At 36.7% G+C, this 15374-nt stretch overlaps 1 protein-coding gene across 6 annotated transcripts in view; it reads right to left on the reverse strand.

Annotated features, from left to right (window-relative positions):
• The window catches only part of SCAF11 (SR-related CTD associated factor 11), a 73838-nt gene that overhangs the window by 46979 nt on the left and 11485 nt on the right, over positions 1-15374 (reverse strand). For 4 of the 6 annotated variants that reach the window (XM_044228367.1, XM_044228370.1, XM_044228369.1 and 1 more), the window contains one exon: positions 7119-7172. The exons of the other annotated variants lie outside the window; for them this stretch is intronic. The gene's annotated coding sequence lies outside the window, so the exon portion shown is untranslated. The remainder of the gene's footprint in view (positions 1-7118; positions 7173-15374) is intronic. 6 annotated transcript variants of the gene reach the window in all.

The following is a 15374-nucleotide window of genomic DNA, read 5'->3' on the forward strand; positions in this document are numbered from 1 at the left end:
AAGAATAAATGATAGATTTCGTGGTACAGGCATAAATATAATTAGAGCTTAGGGAAAAGAGATCAATTTGAACTGAGTTTTCACTGAATGTGATAGGTTATATGTGTTGAGCTTACTGCATTTAAGAGGCAACAGTATAAAGTAGTAAAATAGCATTTAACAAGGCCAATCTGACAACAACAAGAAAAGTGTAAGAGAAGGAGAGAAAGGGAGAGAAGAGGGGGAAAGAGAGAGAGAGAAAGAAGGAGAGTCTGTGTGTGTGTGTCTGTGTGTACTAAGGAGGGATATATGCCAAAAAATTCATCTGGAAGACTACGGTAATGAGTAAGGAAAGCAGTAAGCAAAACAATGCAAATCAAGTAGGGACAGATTACAAATGGATCTCTAATGATTGAGAAGTTTAGATCCAATCTTACAGATTCCTCTGAAGACTGAAATGATAAAAGTATTACGACTCTTTTAAAAGAACGATCTGCCAGTAAACACAGAAATGGATTATAGCAGGGAGAGAACAGAAGCAGAGAGATCCACATAGCTAGGGTAACTGGCTATGAAGTGAATAAAAAAGAAAGAATTAACAAATAAGAATTTCTGAGATATGGTGACTAAATAAATACAGGGAAGGAGTCAAAGATTACTCTGGCCTTGAGGACTAAGAAAATGATTATGAGAGGCAAAATGAGAAATGTAGGAAAGGAAATGAATTTGTCAGTCAAGGAAAATAAGTGTATGAGGTAAAATTATTTTTTAAGTTTACTATGAACTCTTTCTTGAACTGATTCAAGATACATAGTTATAATGATCTGTTCTAAAACATTTTAGAATATCTCAGCGCAAGAAATCCCCAATTTCATCAATTATAATTCTCCCGTATTGATATGAAGTAATTTTTCTATTAGTTTCTTCAATAATTTAACATACTAGTTTCTACATTAAAGGTATGTACTGCCCAGGAAAATTCTTTTAGGCTAAATAAGGAGAAATGCAAAGACCCACACTTTGGTTCAAAAAACCAACCGTAAAGCAGAAGATTAAAAAGCAAAATCACTAAGAATTAGAGTTACTTTAAAAAGTTAATTTAGGGGCATCTAGGTGGCTCAGTAGGTTAAGCCTCTGCCTTCGGCTCAAGTCATGATCTCAGGGTCCTGGGATTGAGACCCGCATTGGACTCTTTGCTCAGCGGGAAGCCTGCTTCCTCCCCGCCACACCCCGCCCCCCCCCCCCATTTCTCTCTGCCTGCTGTTCTGCCTACTTGTGTTCTCTCTCTCTGTCAAATAAATAAAATCTTAAAAAGTTAATTTAACCAGTCTGTCTTAATAAAAGCAGATTGTCAAAAACAAGAGGAAAACTTCTCCCTCAGCCTATATTTGCAACATCTGTTTTAGTTCTGATGCTATTTTATTTAGGGACAAACGAGAAAATGATTAATGTCCATGGAAGAGGACTACTGGTGACAGCCTTGGAAACCGTATCACATGCAAAAAGGAAAAGTAGCAAGAATGTTTAGCCTGGAAATAACAGAAAGCTTAAGGAGAAGTTTAGCAGTTACTTTCAAATGGAATGGCTTTTCTGAAGGGAGGTAGAGTAACTATCAATGAAGGCATTTAACCAGAGGCCCAGTGACTTCCTCATGGGCTATTTTCTTTTTTAATTCAAAGATTTATTGAGTGCCGGAAGTATACTATTACACAATGATCTAAGTATAGCATTGAACAAGACAGACAAAAATTCCTGACTTTACATTCTAGTAGGGAAAATAAAATAAACACACAAAAATATCTAGTACGTTGAGACGCTGAGAAAAGTAAAATACAATTATAAAATAAACATACAATTATGGAGAAGCTGTTATTTCATACAAGTATTTAGGGAAAGCCTTTCTGATAAAGTGAAATTTGAAATGGCAATCTGAAACAATCAAGGCAGAGAATTATGGATTACCTAAAGGACCTGCATTCTAGGCAGAAAAGAACAGTAAATATAAAGTCCAAAGGCAGTGAAGAGCAGTATGTCTGATATGTCCAAGGAAAAACAAGGAGGCAAGTGTGGCTAGAACAGAATGAAAGACAGGAAAAGCATTAAGAGGACAGACAGGTAGTAAGACCATGCAACATCTTAAGGGCTAAGGTAAACAGACACACTGGCTGCTTTTCTGAGTGACATGGGCCAGTGGAAGATTTTAAGCAGGGGAGGGGGCAAAGGAAAAAGCAAGTATGACTGATCATCTAGGGAAGGAGAGGACAACGGCTTATACCAGAGTAGCAGCAATGGTGATGAGAAGGGATCAAATTCCAGCTATTTTCAAAATACATCCATCAGGATTTGCAAAAAGATTGAATGTGAGGTATGTGTTAAAGAGCAAGACTCTAGGATAATTTCAAAGCATTCTGATTTGAGCAACTACAATAATGGAATTACGGAAACAGAAGATTACTTTAAAATATTCAGACAGTCAGATTACTCTACAGTATCACTTGGGAACTTGTTAAAATGCAGGATACCTCAGGTACTGCTCTAAACCTAGAACCTGCATTTTATCAAGATCTGGATATGATTATGTAAAAGCCTGAGAAACACTGCTCTAGGTAACTTCCCAACTTGATTTTGAAGGCATTCTGTACTCCTGGTATGATTGATAATTGACTGTAATCTTTATGTGGGGAAATTCATACCATACCAACTCCCCCGGTATCCTAAGAATAAAAAATATTTGAGAGTCAATTAAATATGATAAAAAGTCAATTTTAAAATTAATACCATATTTTAAAAATCTAGTAAGTTCTCAAAACATGCAATATACTATACCTTTACTTAGCTAAATAATTTATGCCCTATTGGATAGTCTATGCTGTTTTCACATTTCCTTCCTTAAGAATATTAAGCTTATATTCTTGTATTAACATATAAATTGTAATCTATAATTAACATTTTATAGCAAATACTCCCTCTCTATTTTAACGCATGCAATGGAGTACATAAGTAATAGTTTATCACTGAGAAACCCTCAATCAAGTTACAGACTGCCCTTCCTTGTTAGAAATCTGCTTAAAACACCAAGTGCTCCAAATTCTTAGAAGTTGTGCGCTTCTTCTTGAATACATCATGTATTAACTGCTGCCGTATCTAACACCAATTATGCTACATTACTAGTTTATTCATTCAAAATGATAGGGTTTTAGCATTTCAGTAGATAAAAGTCACAACTTTTAGTTCAATAGCATATAAAGTTATAACTTATTCATGCTTATTTGTTCTATTTGCCTAGATTCATTTTTAATCTAAGGATTCATGGTTTTTAATACCAGTTTTGCTTTAAATTTCCAGTAACAGGAGCACAGGAATACAATACAGACACCATGGTCCTAAGCCAATAATTTGTGGTCTTTAAGAGATAAGCTATGGGTGGGCAGAACTACCCTCCTTGTGGTTACCCAAAGAGATATAACTTGATTTCATGATATTAACTATTAATGACTCTTAATCATATCATATTCTACCTAGACACCTAGACTCCTTAATAGTTCAACCGAGTTCTGTAAATTATCTATAAACCAAACAGAATTTTCTTTTAAATTTGGTTTACCACAAATGAATCTCAAAGAATGATTGTTCATTCTTGATTTTAATTCTGTTTACTTTTCAGATGACTAATTCACAAATTTCAATCTTTAATATCTCTTCTCAGGCTCCACCTTTCCAAGCTAAAGTATCTTTTAAGTCTTTTATTCCTAACATAATGATCTTAAAGCACTTATATCTTACAAGTTGCCCTTTTTATTTCAGTATATATTGTTTCTGTTATGTATTAGAAATCCTATTCCAAATATGTTCATAAAATCAGTTTGGGAAGAATGACCTAATTTACAAATTTTATTTATCATAAAAGCATCAACTTTTAGATGTGGAATTTTAAAAAAGGAGCACTATTATCAATCAGTTTTCAGAATTCAGAACTCATTTTCCCACACATGCCCTGGAATACATGGAAGCAAGAATCCCAGGCCAGCAATTATAGTGCATTCAAGTAATAGTAGTGTAGAAGATAGCTCAGTTCTCTAGAACAGGATAGTTTAGTTCTCTAGAACAAGACTGCCCAACAAGAACTGTTCTATATCAAGCACCTGAAATGTGGCTACTATAACCAAGGAATAAAATTTTTCATATTATTTAGGTTTTAATTAATTTAAATTTAAGTAATCCAGTGTGGTACTGGTTACCATGCTAGACAGCACAGTTCTAGGATATAACTACCATTCTCTATAAAAGGAAATTATTTCAAGTTACACCTAAGACGCTAGCAATGTATTTTCTTTTGTAGTTGCTGAAGCACAACAAGCTTCAAGGAATCGGAGAAGGGACAAGGGGTTCCCGCTAACAGAAACTAAACATTTTAGCCTTGGCCAGCTCCATTTAAAATTTCTATCCTTCCCTTCTCCCCTTCCTTTTCTCTTTCAAAGTCTGTTTCCTTCCATCTACATCCAGTTCACTTCAAACCTCCCCCTCCTTGCTTCCTCCTACTGTCCTTCAAGCAAGTACATGGTATCTAAACACATGAACATCCTAGTTAAGACTTAGACATACATTCAAATCGTAGCTCCACTGCCATGTATTAAGTGGCTGTTATTATCATTACTATTTTTTTCCTAAAGATTTATTTTTAGAGCTAGTGTTTAAGCATGCATGGGGTGGGGGCAGGGGGGGTGTTGTGCAGCAGGAGAGAGAATCCTCAAGCAGACTCCCTGCTGAGCACAAAACCTGACATGGGGCTTGATCCCAGAACCCTGAGATCATGACCTGAGCTGAAATTAAGGGCTAGCAGCTCAAACAACGGAGTCAACAAGGTGCCCCTATTTTTATTATTGGTGCTAGTAAGAACAAAAAAATAGGGAAGGGTAATAAAAGTGTTAACTGCCCAATTTCTGTGTTTTCCCTAGACAGAAGTGAAAAACAAAGGCAAACAGAGGACTGAAAAAACACGAATCAACACTTCTGAGTAACAACTAAATTGATAAAGTCTACTAATATTCTGTCAAGAGTAGTCAGATTTTTTGGGTACAAAAAAAGAAGACATATGAAAAGCCATGAGAAGTTTAACTCTGTTTCCCACCCCACTCTCACACCCAATTCTGCCATTATAGACTCTATCATAAAGGGCACAGATATGATAAATGGGAACCAAGACTGAATGAAAGGGATTTTGGGAAAAAGTAAGAGCTGTCCCTGTGCTGGGCATACTTATGCCAAGGACAAGCATATTTCATGAAGATGCTAAATAGTATACTGATTCACACAGCTAAGGTCTTCAGAGAATCAGTGACTCCCAGAACTACTCTTAAGATAATTTATCCTTCTTCCTCCTTTATTTCCAATCCCCTAATCCAAGATAAACTGGTCCCCAAATTCAACCCCCTGTGCCAAAAATTCAGTTAAAAATGAGGGGGCATTCAATGAGGTACTCTAAGTGGTATATTTCCGTGATTAATGACTTGGGCACTTGGTGTCAAGCCAACCTGTGCTTATGACGTTGTCTAGCAGTAATAAACAAGCAAATGTTACACTACTATTCAGTGCAGGATATTTCATCTCAATGCCAGTCTTAAATAAAGCCATTAACTGCTTCCCAATGCTATTAAAAATTTGACCCTCCAAGGCTATTTTTTAGTGATGTCCAGGGAGGGATAGTATCCATTATTATAGGCCAATGTTCAAAAAACCAGCCGAGTTTTTCTGTAAATAAAGTTTTGTTGAATAGCCATGCTTATCCCTTTAGATACTGCCTATGACTTTTGCACTACAATGGCAAATATAAATAACTGTAACAGAAACTATACACTCTGCAAAGCCTAAAGTACCTACGACTTGGCCCTTTCCAGAAAAAGTTTACAAATATGGCTCAGTCTCTCACTGCAGAGGGCTCTTCAAGCTTTCTGAAGTATAGGCATCTCCACATCTATATTCAACCTGTACTCTGGCACAACAGTTACTTATTACACATTTGAGTCAACGGTTCTACAGTGTTGTCCTTGAGTTCCTTTTAAAACACCCCTGAAGGCTATGTGATTTTGTTGATTTATCTACATTTATTTTCTCAGTGTGGCTTAAACTATCACAGATATTTGCTCTAGCGCCTTCAATTAATTCACTTCAGAGTAAGGTTAAAGTAATTAACTCCTTCAGCTTAATAATTATTTCCTTTACAGCCTCTCTGCTAATCAACTCAGTCCTGCTCTACAATTTTTGATTTTTAAATCCCTTACAAAATGCTCCAATTTTTTTCTACCTGTACCGCAATTTTATTTGAGTTTGTAAGTAGTTTTCTTTGCTTCAAGTGGGCTATTCTAACATGTTTTTGTTTTAAAATAGCCCTCCCCTACATGTTTGTTGCTGGAGCTTTAATACCACTACTCTTCCGTAAAGAGACAGACTGTCCCTTTAAGCACAGGTTTTAGGAAAAAACTGTCTAGGTTCAAACCACAACTAGTCTGCCACTTACTTAATAATGTCTTTAAGCCTGCTTCCCCATCTATTAAATGGAGATAAATGTAGTAACCACTTCGGTCATTACGAAGCCTAAATTACATAATCACATAATCCTTTTAAAGTGCTTAGCACCAAGACTAGGACAAAAGAAGTACTCAACAACTAACACACAGGCACAAACACGGCCCCACCCCAAAAGGATCTTAGATGTATCACAGGATATAAGATAGTTAATCTGTATGACTCCCACTAGGATTAGATTTTCATATTTTAAAAATTTCTGTATTTCAAAGAATATCCACATACAGAGAGTTCACAAAATTTAAATCGCCAAATAGCTTTTTGAACAATCTTATATATGGTAAATATGTTCTTTATTCTATTTATCTGGAAACAAAAATGTCACAGCAAGACAAAATCTAGGACTCAAAAGAAAATAGTTCTAGGATTATTATAACATCCTATTTCCTACTTTATATATGTATAGGAGATAAAACACTATGCTTTAACATGGCAACTCCAGGAAAAAAGAAGTTATACATAGTTAAGTGAAGCTATAACCACAATTCCCAAGGTAGTACCTACGAGTGCCATTTTAAGTTTTTCGTAAGTATGTAAATATTCACAAGCCCTCTTACCTTTAAGATTCTTCAGGTGGAACAGTCATGTAATCAGTTTTCTATCAAATTATTCTGGGGAGGGAATTATGAAAATTAGTCCTATTTTACTTCACTTTCACCCAGCTGTGACCCTATTTATCTTGGGTTCAGGATAAAAGAGAACAATTAAATATAAAAAATTATTTATTCCAGAAGGCCTTGAGTAGTGAATACATTTTATTTAGAATGGAAGACAATCTGACACAGTTAAGTATATGCCTTCAAATATGAAGATACTCATAGGTAATGGAGGCAAACAATGAAAAAAAACATTTTGTTTAGTGAGAGAAGCACAAGTTACATTTCAGCATATAGGAAAAAAACAACTGAAAACAAAGTAACGGAGAATTAGAAAAGATCTACCCCAACAAATAGACTGGCCACATCACCTAAAAAGACAATTTAGGAAAAGATACAGAAATTCAACAACTACTAGAATTTAAATTACTTCCTGAACTCCAGACCTTAAGTATACTTAACCAATAGTCACTTTCCTCTTTTGTTCCCCCTCTCTTTCTTTCAGTTAGGCGCTATAGCAGACTCCGCTCCTTGCTACAGTCTGTATTTACTCATTCAATAAATACTTAGCCAGTGCCCCTGTTTTCTAGGTACCATTAGGCCTTAAGCACGGACATACCAAACAAAAACAAGAACAAAAATCAACAATTATAATACAATACAGTAAGCAGGTGCTGTAATTGGGGTAAGTGCAAGACATAACAGGAGCACATAATCACCACCAAATCCTTGTAACATATCTACATTTGTAAAAAAGGCTTCCCAATTGAGAGCAAATAGATTAAAAACATATTTTTCTAACCCCCTGACCATTCTGTACCACTGGAGCATTTCCATCTTTAAAGGACTTGGAACTGGAATTGTCAATTTAAAAATGATAGTGAGAATTTTAATTTTTTTTTAATTCATTTGAGACAGAGTGAGATAGAGCATAAGGAGAGGGAGAAGCAGACCCCCAACTAAGTTGGGAGCTTGATTCCAAGATCCCAACGATCATGACCTGAGCCAAAGACAGACACTTAACCATCTGAGCCACCCAGGTGCCCCAATTTTAATTTTCAAAAGAAAGGACACATGTGAATCACAGCACATAGATAAGCTGATGTGCTTGCTATGTTAGACTTCCTATATGGAAATGACCATTGGGCAAACATAAAAGATAACACTGGGCCCAACCCCACACCGTAAAGGCTTAATCTCCAAAAAAGGTTTTCAGACAATGGCTACACATACACACTGGTAAAAGAGAAGGATCTTTTCCCTTTCTACAAATTTTATGAAATAGTATATTTCACACAATTATCTGAGTATATTAATTGTCTAAATGAACACCATACATTTAAAACAATAATCGGGGCAGGGCACCTGGGTGTCTCAGTTGGTTAAGCATGTCTGCCTTCGGCTCAAGTCATGATCCCAGGGTCCTGAGATTGAGCCCCACATCAGGCTCTCTGTTCACTGGTGAGCCTGCTTCTCTTCTTCCTTCGCCTGACCCTCCGCCTGACCCTCTACCTGCCACCTTGCCCACCTGCGCTCTATCAAATACATAAATAAAATCTTTTTTAAAAAGTACAATGAAGAACGAGCAAATTATGGTATGTATTTATAAAAACAGCAACAAAATTTTCATTTCTGCCAATAGTTTCAATTCTACCCTACCTTTATAACTACCAAGAATAAAACTGAAATGGATATGAAACCTAAGACTTTCAACCAATTTTAGTTTTAGTGAACTCATTTACATGCTGTTATGGTCTGAATGTTTGCATCCGCCCAAATTCACATGTTAAAATGCTGAATATGCGATGGTGTTAAGTGGGGCCTTTGGGAAGTGCTTAAATCATAAAAGTGGAACCCTCATGAATGGGATTAGTACCTTATAAAAGAGGTTAGAGAGAGATCCCCAGCCCCTTCTACCACATGAGGATGCAAAGGAAAGTCTGTGACCTGGAAAAGAGCCCTCACCCAACCATTGTGCCACCAGAACTCTGAGAAATAAATTTCACTGCTTATAAGCCACGTGTTTTGTTACAGCAGCCTGAACAGATAAGACACGTGCTCTTCTTTCCGTTACTACTGCACAATCAGTCCCTGGAACTACTTTCTAATTTAGTTTTTGATAAGATTTTCAGTGATTTGGTTGCTTGTCAGCAGCTGATCAACAACAGGAATTTCTGGAAATCTTTCATATTCTATTGATTGAATCAGGCCCTTCATTCTGGGCCTACACCCAGAAAAAAAGCTTGTTTTCCAAGCACCATTCACTGATGACCAAATAATCTTATATCTTGTTGTTTACCAAAGAAACTGAAAATAGAAAAGATGAAGTCATCTACACTTATCAGTCTTAAAATAAAATCAGCTTCCCATATCAATCTAGGAAGTGAAGATATGCTTCAGAATATCTCTAAAATTCCTGTGGAGTGTCTGCAACATCATGTGAAAGCCAAGAGCCCACTAATATGAAGTATATCACCTCATACTAAGTTCTACAATGCCTAATAACCTAATTATTTAGAAGAAAATTATTTTTTTAATTCCATTTGAGAAAGAGGATGCATGCAAACATGAGAGGGGGAGGGGCAGAGGAAGAGAGAGAAGCAGACTCCCCACTGAGTAGGGAGCCCAACGCAGGGCTCAATCCCAGGACCCTAAGATTGTGATTTGAGCCAAAGGCAGACACTTAACCAACTGAGCACCCAGGCACCCCTAAGCAAATCATTTTTAAAAGGTTAGAATGACTAAAGAAAAAAGTTTCCAAAGTGAAAGGAACTGCAAATCCTCAGGCAGAAAAACACAGACTAAACTGAAAATAGGAAAACAGTTTTTTCAAATGTAATATAATTATGGAAGATTAGATTTCATGAAGACTATGCTCTAAAAGAGAAATTAATTTTCCTATTTCCCTTTACATTTAATGCCGTATCATCTCAACAGGGCTTGCACTGGGGGCGCCTGGGTGGCTCAGTAGGTTCAAGCCTCTGCCTTCGGCTCGGGTCACGGTCTCAGGGTCCTGGGATCGAGCTCCACATCAGGCTCTCGGCTCAGCCGGGAGCCTCACTCCCCACCCCCGCCTCTGCCTGCCTCTCTGCCTACTTGTGATCTCTGTCTGTCAAATAAATAAATAAAATCTTATTAAAAAAAAAAAAAATAGGGCTCGCATTCTTACATGTTAAAAAAATGTTACTGATAAACCATATATAAATGAAATAAGGAGATTCAAAGTTGCCACTGCATTCTGTAAGTGGCAGTAAGTAAACTGGAGTTCTGGTTCTGGGTAAAATGGGAGTAAGCACATTCCACCTTGTTAATCTCACTGACTGAAACTATAAAACCCAGACAGAATAAATGGAGCAGCTAATTGAAATTTTGAAAGTAAGTAACAGCAGGTGGATTGAGAAAGAGGCCAGAATCTGATATTCAGGCTGGTAGTAAGCTCATGACTTTCCCATCTAGTTTTGCCCCCAGCCTGGGCTTAATGCAACCTAAAACCCAAAAAGCTGTTCTGAACAGGAGAAGAGAGAAAGAGTAGCAAAAGAGAAAGCTCCAGGAAAGGCCCTCTGTCTCCAACCAAAGAGTGGAAAAGGGGTCTCCTAACTGCTTAGAAAGAGTAAGGGAAATCTCTTTTTTTCTGTTTCTCATTCCCCATGACCCAATTCCCAAGCAATCCTGTGGTGACAGCTGCAACAGCGGCAGGCATTGGAGCCAGCAGAAAACTCTGAGGGAAAGGTACCATCCTCACTGACTGAAGAAACTGGACTAATCTCAATTTTCCTCCTGTCTTCCTGTCACTTGCCTCCAGATGCAATTGTAGAAAATAAATACCACAGTGCAATTAATGAAATGAGACTGGGATTTCCAGCCAGAGGATGGGGGGGGGGGTGGTCTCCAAGGGATCCAGAAAACACCATGAGCATAAAAGATGGGAAAGAGTTTAAGTAACTTATAAGTTGTTTGTGAAATACTAGCTCACCCCTGAGCTATTCATCTACAGATTTAACCTTAAGCAGCATATCATAGACTATGAAGATTAAAATAAAATATAGGATAAACCCCCAACCAAATCACAGATTGGCTAGTGGGTAATACACATTATGGGAAAAACCCAAACATACTACGAAGGTTTTGAAAACAGAACTGAGATTAAAACTACAATCTGGGGACGCCCTGGTGGCTCAGTAGGTTAAGCCTCTGCCTTTGGCTCAAGTCATGATCCTGGGGTCCTGGGATCAAGTCCCACATCAGGCTCCTTGCTCAGTAGGGAGCCTGCTTCTCTCTCTGCCTCTGCGTGCCACTCTGCCTGCTTGTGGCTCTCTCTCTCTGACAAACTCTTTAAAAAAATAAAAATAGAAAATAAAACTACAACCTAAAGAAAGCTGGTTAGAATTGTGGCCTAAAACCTAACTGAATCAATTGCCTACCCAAACAAAAACATCAAGTCTCTGCAGCATTCAAGCAACACACTAAGATTCATAGCACAATGTTCAAAATCTCCAAAACACAACCCGAAATTACTTGGCAGAGAGAACAAAAAAATCTCAAACTCCTGTGGGAAAAAGAGAACCTACAGAGAACAACACTGAGATAACACAGATCTTAGAGCACTGGGTGAATTATCTGACAAAGACTTTAAAGCAGGTTAAAAAAAAATGCTCCACAAGATCAAATACTCTTGAAACAAATGGAAAACTAGAAAGTCACAGCAAAAACAAAAAAAAACCCACAAAATATAAAGAACCATCAAATGAAAATTTTAGAACGAAAAATGCAATAACTGAAATAGAAAAATACACAGGACAGACTTAACAGCAGAATGGAAAGCCAGTGAACTTAAAGACAGATCAACAGAAATTACCCAATCTGAGCAACAGAAAAAACATTGAAAAAAATATTAGTGCCTCAGGGACCTGGGACAACACCAAAACCCTAACATTCATGTCAAGAGCCCAAGGAGAAAAAAATTAGTTCAATGCAGAAAAAAAGGAAGATGAAGAGAAATAATGGCCAGAAACTCCCAAATTTGATGGAAGATATAAACCTCCAAATTCAAGAGGCTCACAAACCCCAAACAGGATAATGAAATCCATGCCTAGACACACCATAGTTGGGTTTAGGAAGATGGAAGAGCAACAGAAATAATAAATACCTGGATAAATATAATTAACTACCCTCCTCTTGAATTCTTTAAAACATATCTGACAATGAAAAGCAAATATTACAACACTTTCTTTTTTTTATTTTTATTTTTATAACACTTTCTAGTAAGATTTCCTGTTGATGTAGATGTACACAACTACAACTGCAACATAAAGGGGAAAGGGAATGACATAATAAAGTTTCTGTATTTCATTTGAAGTGATAAAATACTGATTCTAAGGAAACTGTGAAAATATAAATGTATGTATTATAATCCTTAAGAGCAATCACTAAAAAAATAATATATAGGTGAAAACACAATAGACTAAAATGGAATACTAAAAAACATTCATATATCCCAAAGAAAGAGATTACATAAGAACAAAGAGGGAACCAAAAAAATAAAATGAGAGCGCTTGGGTGGCTCAGTCAGTTGGGCATCTGACTCTTGATTTCAGCACAGTCATGATCTCAGGGTGGTAAGATCAAGCCCCTCACCAAGAGCATGGAGGCTGCTTAAGATTCTCTCCTTCTCCCTCTGCTCCCTACCCCCTTGCACATGCAAGTGCTCTCACTATAAAAAATAAAAAAATAAAATAGTAGAACTAAATCCAAATATATCCATAGTTATAAATGTGAGATGCGGGGTAAGCATAACTGCAAAGTATTTACATCAGAAAAGGTCTCAAATAAACTTCTATGTTAAAAAACTTAAAAAAGAAAAAGATATACAAAGCAGGCAGAAGGAAAGAATTAGAGAGCAGAAATCAATGAAATCGAAAACAGAAAAACAGAAAAAAAAAAAATCAATAAAACCAAAAGCCTATTCTTTGAAAAGAAAAATCAATAAAAATCCTCTAGCAAACAGCATTAAATAGACCTGTACTGTTTAAAGAAATAAATCTGCAGTCTTCCAAAAAAAAAAAAAAGAAAAAGAAAAAGAAAAAGAAATCTCCAGGCCCAGATAATTTCCCTGGTGAATTTTAAGAAATAACAACAGTTCAACACAATCTCCTCCAGAAAATGGAAGGTAAGTACTTCCCAATTCATTTTATGAGTCCAGCATTATCCTGATAGTAAAACCAGACAAAGATGGTAAAAGAAATTTACTAATTCTCTAAACAAACTGTCATTCTCTAAACAAACTGACATACTAGATTTAACAAAAAAAAACTATGGTACCCTCAGCCATGCAATGAAATACCACTCAGTCTAAAACAAAAGGAATGGACTAGCACTTCACTCACCAACTTGAATGACTCTAAAGGCAATATACTCAAAGAAGCCACTGTCAAAAGGTACATACTACCTTTTGCATACTACATAACTACACAACTACTACATACTACATACTACACAACTGCATTTATAGGACATTCTCAAAAAGGTCAAAACTGTAATGACAAAGAATTCTTTGATTAGTTGTCACTTGGGTTTGAGTAGGGTTTAACTACAAAGATAGTGTGAAGGAACTTTTAGGAGGTAATGGAACCATTCTGTCCTGATTGGTGATGGTAATAAAAACCTACATGTGTATTAAAATTCAAAGAACAACAAAACCAAATAAGGTCAATTTTACTAATATGAGTTAAATTGAAAATGTTTTATAAGTAAAGACTATCATTGTCACTGATGAGCTTGAGAAGAGGTATCTAATTTTTCTATTTCTGGTTCCTGTATTTCTGTCAAAGGTCATGTATTCTACAGGCTGTGGAGAAAGAGAGATTAAAAGCAACAGGCACAACCTCACAATTCCTTCAAATTCTAAGGCAGTGTTACAAATCAGTTCCAAGACCCTACCAATGGTATGGAGCTGACAAGTTTTTCACTACTTGGGGGAAAACCAGCCTTACAGATGACTTCTAACTGGGTGATCCACTTTTTTTTTTTTTTTTAAAGACTTTATTTATTAATTTCGAGTGTGTGCACTCGAGCAAACAGGGGGAGGAGCAGAGAGGGAGGGAGAGGAAGGCGGGAAGATCTCAAGCAGACTCCGCATAGAGCACAGAGCCTAACCCAGGGCTCAATTCCACAACTCTGAGAGATCATGACCTAAGCTGATACTAAGAGTCAGACACTCAACTGACTGAGCCACGGAGGCGCCCATGGGTTACACTCTAATGTGACAGGTGTTCACTCTATGAAAAGAATGTATCTATGAAGCAATACTTTCTTTTAAAAAAGAAAAATGAGTGTCTTCTATGTGCCTGGCTACTTTTCATCATGAAAAGTAGTTGATAAGAAAATCATAGGAAAAGCTTCCACTATTTCTCCAAATGAAAAATATTATAAAGCAGTATCATGTTATATGTCCTCCAATAATTTCAATACATATTTATGCAATTTTTCTCTAATAACCCCACCACCCCTGCTTAAGGTATGGCGGACGGAAGAGAAAGGAGGAACTGATTGTGCAATCTTCACCTGTCTTCAAGATTCTCATCTCCATTTTCTCACCTCTATTTACTAAAACAAGATGACATAAGTAATCAAATGGTTAAAGGCAAACCTAACACTCTGACTTTTTTGGTTTCTTTCCATCAGCAATTCCTCAATGCCTATTATAGGTCTCTTGAAGGGGAGAGTTATAAATGTGGAAAAGCAAAATTTACATTGAGAAGATTAAATGTTATGCCTACTACGAACAAAGAACAAAAGAACAGTGCGGTGGTAGAGACTCATCTCACAACCAAACTTCCCAGGAGGACTAGCTATAGGGGAGCCCTTGGGATCAACAGCACCATACCCTCTTATCTGGCAAGAAGAAGAAAGTCGTCCTGGATGGAAGTATGGGAAGTAAAGGAACTGTTATCTTTTCATCTTTTTCTAATCCAAAACAGAAAAACTATCAATTATATCTTTTTTTTTTTAATCAATTATATCTTTAACTTAACCTTTGTTCTACCTTAGAAAGATGCCCAACCTGAAATGGCAATCCTTGCCTACCCACCTCCCCAAAACATAAAGAGCACAGAAAACACTTGCAAATAAATAAACAAATCCTAAGAATCAAAGAGGAGTTAATGACAATAAATGACCACATACAAATGCTTGTTACAGTGGAATGGAAATGGATTTCAC

This window comes from Neovison vison, chromosome 12, assembly GCF_020171115.1.
Source record: "Neovison vison isolate M4711 chromosome 12, ASM_NN_V1, whole genome shotgun sequence".
NCBI lineage: Eukaryota > Metazoa > Chordata > Mammalia > Carnivora > Mustelidae > Neogale > Neogale vison.